Source organism: Staurois parvus, unplaced genomic scaffold (genome assembly GCF_062004578.1).
Source record: "Staurois parvus isolate SC_StPar_1 unplaced genomic scaffold, SC_StPar_1.0 ptg000423l, whole genome shotgun sequence".
Classification (NCBI taxonomy): Eukaryota; Metazoa; Chordata; class Amphibia; order Anura; family Ranidae; genus Staurois; species Staurois parvus.
In genome coordinates this window covers 1,061,738-1,076,629 of record NW_028318219.1, presented here as the reverse complement: position 1 = coordinate 1,076,629, position 14,892 = coordinate 1,061,738, and positions in this window count along the sequence as shown.

Sequence of the window (14,892 nt, the reverse complement as noted above, 5' to 3'; positions counted from 1 at the left end):
TTAATAGGTACCAGTATGACTTCAAAGATGTTAGTAGGGTTGTTTTACATATGATAGCTCAAAACAGCTTAAAGAAATGTAAAAAAATAAGATTTCATCAGCACAGCATTTTGGAATACCATAAAACAGGACATTTATTTGCCACCTCCAAAAAGTGATGTTTTTTGGGGCCACTTCATCATGCATCGTTGGTTATACAGTGGTGTGGTGATTATTATTATACAGTATTTATATAGCGCCAAAAGGTTTGGTCAGCACTGTACATTATAGATTATAGTGGGGGACAATACATGAGACAATACAGTAACAAAACAATACACGAGGGGTTCGAGGGCCCTGCTCTTTCGAGCTTACAATCTAGGAGATACCCTGCTTTTTTTTGACTGGCAGTGCCATCCATCTTTTCATCATAGAACCCACTGGTCTAATGGTCTATAGCGGTTAGTAGTGCCCTGGATTACAAGAAAAAATGGACAGGTATCACATTAATGCCCCCAGGTTATGAAAGAGGTTCTGTATATTTTCATGCACATTCGTTGATCTCGTCTGACATTTGACAAACCCATCCTTAGTTAGACATTCCCACAGACAAACAAGAGCAGACAATCGTGGATGAGCCCAGGCAGACCCTGAATGTAACAATACATTTCCGAGACCAATAAAGCAATTATTTGTGTTACATCCTCAAACCAATTACTGACTGGATTAGTTGAATATGTAATTTGTCCGGCCCCCTTGAACAAAACCCTGAAGCCTTACTACACAAGTTCCGCGCCATAGTAGAGATAGAAGAGATCACAGTTGCCTCTCGTAAATTATCTTCCGATCTGGTAAGAGGCTTAAAAGAATTGGGTCACCGTGCCCATCAATTGGAACAATGTATGGATCTGGTGACTACAGTCTTGGAGGGTCATGAGCAGGAGGTGAATGATCTGCATGCTGAGCTGGACATTTTAAAAGATAAATTGGAAGATGCTGAGAATAGGGCCCGCAGAGACAACCTCCGCATCCGCGGGGTTCCTGAGGTAATCACTGATCTACAGGGTACTGCTACCGCTCCATTCCAGGAACTGGCTCCTGAGATCCCCTTGGAGCGACTGGAATTCGACCGCGTCCATAGAGCTTTAGCTCTTAAACCTTTGGAGGGCCCTCCCAGGGACATAATCATTAAATTCCACTTTTACCACACCAAAGAGCATCTACTACAGGAAGCTCGGAATTGTCCGGCTCTGGAATTTCAGAGTTACTCCATTCAGCTGTTTGCGGATTTGTCTCCAGTCACGATTGCGAAACGTTGTACCCTGAGACCCTACCTTCAGATTCTACAATCAGCTGATATCAAATACAGATGGGGGTTCCCTTTTAAGCTCTTGTTCTCCTTTCAAGGTCATCAGTTCCAAGCTTTTTCACCTGTAGATCTTCGCCGCCACTTTCAGGAACTGAAACTGGAATTGCCACGCTTCCCGACTGAGGAGGCTACAGTTTCCACGGGCCCGCGGGGCTCCCAGTCTTCACGTAAATCATCTCCTCCAAGGCAGAGTAGCTCTCAGGCTCTTCGATCTTTACAGGCCCAGCGTTTCCAGGAAATTTCTGGACATTTTGTGTCCGGTTGGGTACTCACACTTGTTTTTTCCTTCACTTTTTGAGATGCGGGTGACACTGCCCTCAGGTGTTCCTCGGCAGCTATGCCGGATGGCACTTTTTTCGCTGCAACTAATGCCTAATCAACCATGTTAGTTCTGTATAAGTGCTTCTATTTACTGTATGTTATTGTTGATAGGCAGGACTGGCGGTGGATCTCAGGCCATGGGTGTGATTCTGTTCAAGGGGCGGACCCGTGGACAGCCTCGCTCCTCTGATAATTTTGGAGTTTCCTCTTTTTTGAGGTTCTAGCTGACTGAGATTCGTATTGCCTTACAAGCCTCTTATAGACTACTTATTTTTGGGTGTAATAGTCTAAGTTGTTTGCTTAGTATTTCCTTGTTTTCACTAATGTCGAGTTGTTCCGGTGGACTATTGTGTCCCCCTCCGAGCTGGCTAGTGGTCTGGATTTGTGTCCTGCCCACTACCCAGCCTCTTTGTGGGTATATCACCCACAGTTGATTATTACAATGTTTGTACTAATCTTACTGTTTCACATGCATATTGCTTGTATACCAGACGGTTTCTTGTTTTCTTCCTTTTTTTCCACCTTCTTTTCTTTGTCCCTGGTCATGTGTGTTTTGTGTTTTTATAAAAAAAATTTCAGGGCTCTCGGGGATTGTGGCGGATCTGATCTTTTTTCCTTCCGATCGCTATGTCGTTGAACTGGTTATCTCTGAATGTTCAGGGAATGAACTCTCCGCAAAAACGGGTAAAGATATTTATGTTTCTCCGGGGCTCGCCATGTCGACATTGCTTGTCTACAGGAAACTCATTTCTCAACTACCTCTGCCCCAAAATATTTTGATGCACGCTACCCTCAGGTATTTCAGGCTACTGGCCCTACTAAACGAAGGGGAGTTTTAGTTGCTTTTCACAGCAAAACTCTGTTTGTCTGTGTGAAGCGTATTGCTGACCCCAGTGGCAGATATCTTTTATTACAGGGCACGATTCAGGGTATAGATGTCACAATAATGTCCTACTACGCTCCCAATGTCAACCCTGAACCCTTTTTATCACATATCTGCTCCCTCCTGGCTATCCATCAACGGGGTACCCTTTTGATGGCAGGAGATTCCAACTCAGTATTAAATCCCTCACTAGATAAATACCCTGCAGAGAATTCTAATTCTTCCGCGTCAGCTAAATCCTTTACGCGTACGTTAAGTACCCATGACTTGGTAGATCTATGGCGTGAATTCCACCCCCGGGGGAAAGACTATACTTACTACTTTCACCCTCACCATTCTCATTCCAGAATTGACCATGCTTTTGTATTACGCAAACATCTCCCTTTGGTTCGCTCCCTCTCTATCCTCACAGTTCCATGGTCTGATCATGACCCCATTTTGGTGGTCTGTCGATCTCTCTTCTGTAAGCCAGCCTACTCCTCTTGGATTATGAATGACTCCCTACTTTCGCTAAAGGAGATTCAGGTGGAACTACAGCGCAAATCCCAAGAATATTTCCAGCTAAACTCGGGTTCTGTCTCTTCTTCGGTAACGTTATGGGAGGCTTACAAGGCTGTTCTTAGGGGCAATATTATTCAGATAGCTTCGAGGCAGAAGAGATATAGACAACATAAACAGTGTCAGCTGGAATCAAAGCTAGTTTCCGGATCGGCTCAATTTAAGCAGGTACCTTCCCCATCGAACCGTAGATTGCTAGATCAGGCCCGCCTGGAACTAGATATTTGTTTGACGGATGAGGCTGAGCGCTCTTTACATTGGACATGCCAGAAGTGGTATAGTAAAGCAAATAAACCAGATTCCATGTTGGCACGTAGATTACGCTCTTTCGCACATCACCCCATGCCGATTTCTCTACGCACTCGTCAGAATGTTCTCACAAGTAATCCTGTAGCGGCATTGGAGGAGTTCCGGCATTGACTTGCCAGACTTTATACGGGCTGACCCTCAGTCTATTTCTGACTTTTTATCCCATTTGTCCTTGCCTACTTTGACTCAGGCTCATAAGGACCTGATGGACCGTGATATCCAAATATCAGAAGTTCTGCAATGCATTGCAGATCTGAAGACGGGCAAACGCCCAGGTCTAGATGGATACACGGCTTTATACTACAAGAAATTGGCTGATGTGCTTGCCCCTCACCTTGCTGCTATGTTCAATGCGGTGAAGGGAGGTTCGAACTTTTCCCCTGACTCTTTGACTGCTAATGTGGTTATGATCCCAAAACCGGATTGAGATCATTCCTCTTGGGCAAATTATAGACCTATTTCTCTTATTAACATTGATATGAAAATCCTCACTAAGATCTTAGCCACTCATTTGAATTCTTTCCTTTCTCGTCTGATAAAAAAAGACCAAGTGGGTTTTGTCCCTCACAGACAAGCCGTAGATGCCATCAGACGCATTTTACAGTTACAACATTTGGCCCGTACTCGCAAAATTTATATGATGCTCCTTTCTCTAGATATCAACAAGGCCTTTGACACTTTGTCTTGGCCTTATCTCCTGTCAGTCCTTCACCGTTTTGGCTTTGGTCACTCGTTCTTACGTTGGATCTCTTCACTATATACATCCCCTCAAGCAAAACTCAAATATTATGTATTTGAGTCCTCAACATTCCCGATTGGCAGGGGAACTAGACAAGGGTGCCCACTTTCTCCCATACTATTTATCTTGGCCTTGGAACCTTTGGCAGAAGCCATTCGTATGAATCCTGATATTAAGGGAATAGATGTACTGTAGCTGGCTCCCAGCATAAGTTATCTCTGTTCGCTGATGATATATTGTTGTCAGTCACAAACCCGGGGGTTACTTTGCCAAATTTACTTGCGGTTTTGGATTCCTTTGCAGTTCTCTCAGGTCTCCATGTCAACCCTGCCAAATCTAAGGCTATGTCAATTACTCTCCCACCATCACTTTTGGCTACTCTGAAACATTCGTTCCCTTTTCAATGGCTCTCGGCTCTGCCGTATTTAGGAATTAAGCTTACCCCGACTTACGAAGGACTTTACCCGACTAATTTCCCCACCGTCTTTAATGAACTGACCGAGCTGCTGTCCTCCTGGTCTCACTACCCACTTTCGTGGTTCGGTAGAATCAATGCGATCTGTATGGCCTATCTTCCCAAATTATTGTATGTGTTTCGCGTTTTACCTGTCCCTGTTCCTTCGCATATATCGCGTATTCATCAGCGAAAACTCCTGTCTTTCATTTGGAGTTCTTCTCGACCCAGAATTAGTAAACATATTTTATTTGCTCGTAAGACCGAGGGTGGGTAATCTGTCTCAAATCTTCAGTCCTACTATCTGCTGGCCAATATTGCCCCCTTAGACCATCTCCATGCATCTCACCATTTCCCCTTGTGGGCTACTGTACACCTGATGGACTCCCACCCGATACCACTCTCTTCTTTGCCGTGACTTCCTTTTACTCATCAACCTTCATCCCTTAGTCCGACGCTGACGCTAACGCTTGATCTTTGGGATTCTGTTAAATATTCCGCTGGCCTCATCTCTGCTCACCTACCGTTACTTTGTTTGCTACATAACCCATTATTCCCCCCAGAGCGTGATAATCCTGGACAGTTTGCCTGGTGGCAAGTAAACGGCTTCCAGGATGTACATTCGATGCTATCTCCCACTCGAATACTCACCTTTGAAACTCTGCGCTCCTCTCATGATATCCCATTGCGGGAACATTTTGGCTACCTTCAGATCTGCCACTTTATTAATATACTAATACTGACACACTCAGGACCCTACAGGTTGTCCCCCTTTGAAAGTCAATGTAGACATAGACCCCATGCTCCGGGCCTAATCTGTCTGGTCTACTCTTCCATTATTTCTTATAGAACTCCTCCGGTCCGTTCCTATCATCAGCGTTGGCAGTCGGAACTCGGGGGCACTTTGAATCAACAGGATTGGCGGACCATGACCCAAGCGTTATCTAAATGTTCTAGGAATGTTATCATTCTAGAAAATGCCTATAAGGTTCTTTATCGATGGTATTACACGCCTGCTCGTCTAGCTCGTTTTATCCCTACATGTTCTTCGACTTGTTTTCGGGGCTGTCAACAGATGGGTACTATGGTTCACATCTGGTGGACTTGCCCTAAGGTTTGTAGATTGTGGATCAGAGTTTATGCCCTCCTCCGCACTATGTTTCACACAGACATTAAGCGCAACCCGTATGAAGCGCTTTTATTTAAACCATTAGTGGGCCTACTCCGTCCCGAACGGCAGCTGACATCACACCTATTTATGGCCACCAAGCTGACGATCGCGAGGGCTTGGAAGATTCCCCTCCTCAGCTTTGAGGCTGTCAAAAACAGGATGAACTTCATAATGGTTAACGAAAAACTGACGGCTATACTGTGGGATACCCACACAAAATTCCTGCAGACATGGCGTCCCTGGCTTGATATAGCCCAACCATCAAGATTCGACCAGTCCCTTCTGTCGATATAAAATTTACGTATTCGTTTATTTTTCTTTCTTTTTCTGTTGCGATTGCCCTGGAGCCCTTTTTGTTTTTGTTTTTGTCCTCGTCTCCTTACTCTTCGCCCCTCTCTTTTCTCTTGTTTAACCTGTTTTTATACAATTTGTACTAATTGCGATTATTGCTTTGAGTACCGCACCCGCAATACTAAATCCTCATGCTGGACTCCATCGAGAGCCCTGCGTGTGGAATACCTATCTACATTTGAAGAGGCTCCATTTTATATCTTCTCTGCTTTCTGTATGCTGATATAGTGACAATTGTTCCTCAGAGTTTATATTGTCATTGGTCTCTAATTGTTTACTCATTGTTTTCTCCCTTTTTTTTTTTTTTATGGCACTTAAGTATACAGTTTATTTCTGTCTCTCCACCAGTACATATTCTGTAATATTCATTGAATACCTTGTATGTCTTATTCCTGTTGGTCAATGCATCTGTTTTTGACTGATTCTTTGCTCCTATCTATTCTATAATAAAATTCTTTGTAAAAGAATATGTAATTTGTCCACTACAGTTGCAAGAAAAAGTATGTGGGATTACGTGGAGTTTTGCATGAATTGGGCATAAAATGTGCTCTGAACGTCATCTAAGTCACAATAGAAGAACACAGTCTGCTGAACATAATACTACACAAACATTAGACGTTGCCATGGTTTAATTGCACATAACATGTAAACATTCACAGTGCAGGGAGGAAAAAGTATGTGAACCTTTGGACTTAATAACTGGTTGACCCTCCTTTGGCAGCAATAACCTCAACCAAACGTTTCCTGTAGTTGCAGATCAGACCTGCACAACGATCTGGAGTAATTTTGGACCACTCCTCTTCACAAAACTGTTTCAGTGTAGCAATATTCTTGGGATGTCTGGTGTGAATCGCTCTCTTAAGGTCATGCCACAGCATTTCAATCGGGTTGAGGTCAGGACTCTGATTGGGCCACTCCAGAAGGCGTATTCTGTGCTGTTGCAGCCATTGTTTTGTTGAATTACTTGTATGCTTTGGGTCATTGTCCTGTTGCATCACCCATCCTCTGCGAAGCTTCAGTTGGCGGACAGATGGTCGTACGTTTTCCTGCAAAATGTCTTGATAAACTCTGGAATTCATTTTGCCATCAATGACAACAATCCGTCCAGGCCCTGAGGCAGCAAAGCAGCCCCAAACCATGATGCTCCCTCCGCCATGTTTTACAGTGGGGATGAGGTTTTGATGTTGGTGTGCTGTGCCTTTTTTTCTCCACACATAGTGTTGTGTGTTCTTCCCAAACAACTCAATCTTGGTTTCATCTGTCCACAGTATATTTTGCCAGTAGTGCTGTGGAACATCCAGGTGCTCTTTTGCAAACTTCAAACGTGCTGCAATATTCTTTTTGGACAGCAATGGCTTCCTCCGTGGTGTCCTCCCATGTACTCCATTCTTGTTTCATGTTTTCCTTATTGTAGATGTGTCAACAAAAATGTTAGCATGTGCCAGAGATTTCTGTAGGTCTTTAGCTGACACTCTGGGATTCTTCTGTACCTCATGCAGCATTCTGCGCTGTGCTCTTGCAGTCATTTTTACAGGACGACCCCGCCTAGGGAGAGTAGCAACAGTGCTAAACTTTCTCCATTTGTAGACAGTCTGTCTTACCATGGACACATAAACATCAAGGCTTTTGGAGATACTTTTGTAACCCTTTCCAGCTTCATGCAAGTCAACAATTCTTGATCGTAGGTCTTCTGAGAGCTCTTTTCTGGGAGGCATGGTTCACATCAGACAGTGCTTCTTGAAACCAGTAAACCCAAAACAGGTGTGTGTTTTTTAAGGGCAGGACAGCTGTCAGCAACACATCCAATATCATCACACTGATTGGAGTCAAGGTTGGCTCATTCCTGGCTCCAATTAGTTCTGGGAGAAGTCATTAAGCTAGGGCCTCACATACTTTTTCCTCCCTGCACTGTGAATGTTTACATGTTATGTGCAATTAAACCATGGCAACATCTAATGTTTGTGTAGTATTATGTTCAGCAGACTGTGTTCTTCTATTGTTGAGACTTAGATGACGTTCAGAGCACATTTTATGCCCAATTCATGCAAAACTCCACGTAATCCCAAGGGGTTCACATACTTTTTCTTGCAACTGTATAGGGCCACTGTGTGTATGTTGGCCTTTATGAAGCAATTTATTAAAAATCTACAAACATGTATTGCAGTCTTAAAGATACACTTTAGTCAAAAATCTAAAATAAAGCTATTCGTATTACATATAGGTAAAAATAAAATAAGGTTTTTACAATCAATCATTTAAATACTTGGAAATCCAGTCCAATACTCCCATCATTTAGTTCCCATACCCCAAAGGGGTATAGATACCTCCTTTAAGGGCTTTGCTCTACAGGTCCGTAAGACCCGAGCTAGTAACTCTTTATGTTCACTCAAGCAAATATAGGCCAGGTATGAGCATTGACGGCACAGAGGAGCGAAAAAACCTTCAGGTAATCCCCTCAGTGCTTGCTCCAGTATCTACATGTCACTTTTGATATGATTTATCGCTGCTTATACTGTAATTGTCCAAAATTAGGGAAGTGACAACTGCTGCACAAATGTAATTATGCCAACATAATAACATATGCTTTTCAGGTAGCCTATGAGCTCACACTGACCTATATTGTTTCCCTTTGATCTTGCTCAGTCAGTTCATCTAATTAATTTTCCTGTGTTCTTTCACTTATGTTTTCCAAATAAAAAGTTGCTCCTGTCCTAAGAGAACGCCTTCATCTTAATTTCCAAATGTATTTCCAGCTGTGCCTAGTAGCAGAATTTTAGGTCGTGCTTGGTGAGTCACCCTTCAAATGTCATAGAGTCTTTAAATGTTATTGCTGAGAGAACAGTGCTTTGGTGCATTGCTAGAGGTATTACAGGAGGCTTATTGGATGCTGGTGCCTTCTGTTCAGTTTTTATATGCCAGAAATGTAACACAACTGTAAAAATAACCATAAATATTATATATAATTTATATATGCTACAGGCACATTAAAATGATTAGGACCATGCCAGATAATACCCAGACAATAGGATTTTATCATTTTATCATTTCAATGATTCTTCTTACCCTGACACTTAGGGGTTGATGTACTAAAACTGGAGAGTGTGAAATCTGGTGCATTTGTGCATGGAAGCCAAACAGCTTCTAACGTCAGCTTGTTCAATCAAGCTTTGACAAGAAAACCTGGAAGCTGATGGTTTCTATGTAGAGCTGCAACCCCTTAGCCTTCTCCCAGCTGGAATCCTAACACTTAACCTACACCTCCAAAATGAACCTTTGACTCCTAAACTGTCCCCTAATTCCCTGAACCATAATCCTAACACTTATTTTTTAAACTAATCCTTAAAATTAATTCTAAGGTTATAACCTGAAATTAACAGTGAGGGAGACATGGTTATTTTGCCCATTAATGTCAAAGTGCCATCTGATAGCCCAAGCTTCTCAAGGATGAGGTGCCCATCCTCCACAAACAATGTACATTCATCTTCACTCAACTCAACAAAATTAATTCTTATGCACACAGGCGTATTGGGACATATAATGTAAAATACAATCATATATCGGAACCCTGGAGGAATACAGCGGCGTGCACAAATTAATTACAGGATACAGCTGTATGAGGGTATATGCAGCTCTGAAGGTAAACATGCATATGGGTACAGATAAAATTCAAGAAAAAAAAACTTTGCACTCAGTGCAATCAAATCAATAAATGTACAGGGCAGATGCACTCTAACCATCAGAACACTGTACTAGACAAAAACAATCTAAAAATATATATAAGGGGAAGTATCTCTTTAAATACAAGTCAGTACATTATAAAAGCAATGTAAAAATGTGCACAAACTCCAGTGCCAATATAATAAAAAATGTGCTTAAAACACACAAAACTGAAAAATGGTGAAACACACCCAGCATTAAATAAATGTCCTTAAAGTGAACAAGTGCTGTAATCACTTCACTCCAATGACAAAGTTCTGACTGCGCCGACCCCCATCGACAGGTGTACACACTCCTTACCAGAAAGGATGACCTCTAGGTTATAGGAAGTCATAAGCACCTGTATGCCAAAAGGGATCCGAGTAACTTCAGCCAGCAAGCTTTAAATCATAGCTCTTAAATAAATATTTCTTCCAAATGATAAGTAGCCACGAATGGAAAAACAATGAAGCAAATCACAATAGTGCAGTATCACTGAAAATATACACACAAAAAGGAATCAGAAAACAGCATGGAAGCCTCGCTGCACTCAGTCAGCGGGTGTGATAATGTCACCACTAGTTCTGGCCAACACGTTTTGTCGTAAAGGATGTCATCAGGGGACCTTATGTGCTATGTGTACTATGTGTATGCTCTGAATGTAGACCTGGATATGGTTGGACATGCAGGGTCCCCAAAAGGGGGCTGAGCTGGTCTTCTTATACCAAGCCGGGACCCCATCTGTTTAGTAGGTTGTCCTGGGACAGAGAGGGGACTCTTTAAATCCCTTTGGGAAATGCACAGTAATCCCATAGGCCATGTTCCCCACCAATTGAAAAAAAGTTTCGTAGGCTCCATCAGTTCAGCAGCAGGGGCCAGAGGGTACTATTTACTTATTTTCGATTGCAGGCAGAGTAATACTCCAGGGCATGGTTCCCAACTAAAATTATTTAAAGTTTTGGCCTCTTCATTATCAATCCATCGGGGCAGACCGGAACTTTAATTTAATTGTCGGGAGCCACAGCATGGAAGATTGCGCTGCCAGATCCTGAAAATGAGTAAATGGTCTCTTCTCTATCCCTGGCCCCTGCTGATTAACTGATGAGGCCCAGGGAACTTTTATTTAATAGCTGAAACTTGTGACTGGCAGTATTATTGTGCATGAAGGGTTTGGATTGTTCCTTTCTGGCTATAAGAAGCCCCACGATTTCTAATGGTGGTCCTGTTTATGCTTACAGTCTTTTCTTGTATTTCATTTGAACAGAAGGTTGAATGCACCATCTTGGCTCCTGGGCACTGAAATACGGCCATTTTTCATTAAATGCCCTAATATGCCCATGTGCATGAGCCCTTCAGTTAAGGATTTGCAGATTTTTAAGAAACGGGCTTCCAAAAGGTAAGAATACAGCTTCACTTTTCTCTGTGTTTATTATTTATCTGGGGTTACTTAACCCAACCTTTCCCCTAATCTGATCCCTAGCACTAAACGAACCTCTGCAGCACCATGCCTATATGCAGCACTTAACATACCGTAAATGCTATCAGTTCCCCACCATTACCTATGGAAAAATTTGTGCATATCCTAAAATGATGTAAGTTTACTGGTTAGGTTTTATCCTGAGCCCTTCTTTCGATAGCGACTAGATCTTACGGGAAATAGCTGAACAGAATCGTGCCTTTGACAGACCTTAGCTAGTTTCACTGAGAATCTTATTTATTTTCTTTTCCTGTGCTATTAAAAGATCTTTCATCAACCGGTGATCCACTCACATGATTACACCCAGCACAATGACACAAACCAACATCTATTTCCTACATGACCGAATTACCAGCGCTCGATAGAAGAGGCCCTCACACCCAGCGAAAGCCTCCTCACTCCTCAATTATGGTGGTTAATGATTTCCTTTCACTCATTCATCAAGCTTCTGCTTTCTTTTAATATGCTCTGACATCTCGCCTGTCTCAGGGAACAGCTGACGAGCCTATGCACTGGAAAAATATCTCACTTTTTGTGGTTTCCACAGTAAAACCTTTTTGTTGTTGTCCCTTGTTATACTTCTTGTCTACCCTGAGCACACCATATAATCACCTCATCTCTCAACGTCCAACCTTCCTCCAAGATCACTTGCGTTTTAAAGATGCTGTAAAGAACCTATTATTAATATAATGGTGTACTATGAAAAAAGAAACATCAAATGTATATTTATCTAAGAATATGGACAAGAAGACCTCTTAGCCACACACAAAGTGATCTGCTCGGTTGTGTACAGGTGACAGCTTTTCTATACAGGAGGCTTCCAGGCAAATTAATATGGAAAGCACTGAGCCAAGTACACAAGGGCGTTTTTTTTTAGTTATAATGTTTAAGCCTGAGAAGCAGAACATCGATCGGGTATTTGTTAAATGTTTAGTGAGCTACAGTACAGCTCATCCAAATGGCCAAATTCCAAAACTTGCATTGCTTGTTGGAACTTGGATAATGCTTAAACCGGCCTTTCCCAACCAGGGTTCTGTGGAACTCCAGGGTTCCTCCAGAGGTTGCTAGGTGTTCTTTTAGCAATAAGAAGTGTTGAATCTAAGATAAGTAACCACTGACATCATTATTTCAGGCTATGTGTATGGGAAACATTCTTCCCACTGACCACCAATGTAAAAAGCATTCTTCCTACTGACCACTAACGTAAGGAGCATTCTTCCCACTGATCACCAATGTAAGAAACATTTTTCCCATTGTCCACCAATGTAAGGAGCATTCTTCCCACTGACCACCAATGTAAAAAGCATTCTTCCTACTGACCACTAACGTAAGGAGCATTCTTCCCACTGATCACCAATGTAAGAAACATTCTTCCCATTGTCCACCAATGTAAGGAGCATTCTTCCCACTGATCACCAATGTAAGAAACATTCTTCCCATTGTCCATCAATGCAAGAAACATTCTTCCCATTGTCCACCAATATAAGGTGCTTTCTTCCCACTGATCACCAATGTAAGGGACATTCATCCCAATGACCACCAATATATGGAGCATTCTTCCCACTGACAACCAATGTAAGGAGCATTCTTCCCACTGATCACCAATGTAAAGAATATTCATCCCACTGACCCCCAGTGTAAGGAACATTCTTCCCGCTGACCACCAATGTAAGAAACATTCTTCCCGCTGACCACCAACATAAAGGGCATATTCCCAATTTTTCTTTATTAAAAGTGTTGCAATCAATAAACATAAAATCCATATACAGAATATACATAAATAATTATATACAAATTTACACAAAAAATAAAATAAATATAGCAAAATCAGCTGTCAAACAAAAGATGGCTTTATAGCAAAAAGCAAAACTTTCATAAATTAACATGTCATTACTGGGGGAAAATAAATTTTCCTAAGACTCACATCACTACACCAGACCTCAAACCTGGGAGGTCAAGAAACAACCCACACCCATTATGTATGCAGCCCTTCTTCAAAAAGAAGATCTTTGAAAACCTATGCGAGTAAAAAGAACAGAATAAGAAAATGAGCCCCTCACCCAGAGATGGACTGTTTACCAAAAGCAGGTCTGATATTCCCTATGCCCTTATCCAGACCGCCTGAGACTCCCTGCCCTTCTCAAGACCCTGAATCTTCCCAACCTCACCCAGAATGTCGTGCACCTCAACAGGGAGGACTTTCTTCCGCAGGGTAATCTGACACCGTGCATGCTACATGAAGTAACGAGCAACTATACTAACTAGAAAAAATGTATGCAAATAAAAATCCCACCGAGCTGGGAATGCCCCATACACCCACTCTGCATAACTCATGCGATAGAGAAAAGGGATGCCCAGAACCCTCCCCACCCTTTTATACACCGTAGTCCATAGACTCCACTTTACCAACACACTCCGCTCTAGGACAATCCTGATCATCCACAGGACGATGCTTCAGGTTCCCTCTCACATAAAGCCTTCCATGGAAAGTGAGCCAGGCTTGATCCCTAAACTTCAAAGGGATGCTCTTCAAATTAATTAAATGCAACCCCTCCCTCATTATGGAGCCTAGGCAATCCTTTAAAGGCCAGTGACACACTGAAAGCAGAAGCCAAAATCACCTCCTCCAGACGCTTCCTAGGAAGGGACCTGATATCCTCCACTGTCACCTGCCACTGCCAAAGTATTTTCAGACACGGGGGAACATAAGCCAGGAGCTTGCCATGTTGAAGTTTCAGACTTTTCACTGTCCCTCCATCTTCCCAGCAACACAGAAAAGGCATAAACCAGGATTGAAAAATGCCACCTATGCCGGTGGGCCTCTGGTAACATATTACCAAGATTGTACTTTAAAAAGAACAAAGAAAAGAAAACTATCGGGTTGACCATTCCTAGGCCACCCTCCCGTCCGGACAGGTAAGTTAAATTGCTTTTTATCAGGTTCAGCCTATTTCCCCATAACAGCTGGAAAAAACAGCTATAGTCCCTTGCATAGAAAGAATATGGGTAAGATACAGACGAAGCTGACATATACAAATATTGGGATCAGGTACGTTTTGATCAAGTCAACCCTCTCCCTCCATCTTTTTCAGCTTGCTACTTTGGCATTGGCATCTACCAACCTGCTTTCCCAATTTTGATGACCATAGTCACAAGAACCAAATTTGATGCCCAACACTTTAATTTCCTGCTGGGGCTCTGGGAAGGCATCCGGAAGTTCGAAGCTTTCACCCTCCTCACCCATCCAGAAAACTTCACTCTTTACATGGTTGACTTTAGAGCCAGAAGCCTCCTTGTACTGCTCTATCACAGAGACCACCTCCTGTGCCTCCTCCGAGACAATAACAGACACATCATCAGCATTGGCCACGGCTTTCAAAAGTGGCATACCAGCAATGCCCAGAGGGACCCTGCACAATGATCCACCCTCTAGCCTTCTTACAAAGGGGTCGATTGCAAAAGCATATAGCAGGGGACTCAAGGAACATCCCTGCTGCACACCAGAGCCAACCTCAAAAGGACGTCCAACACAATCATTAACAAGTGGGAAGCTCTCAGCCCCTCTATATAATGTCAATCTATACT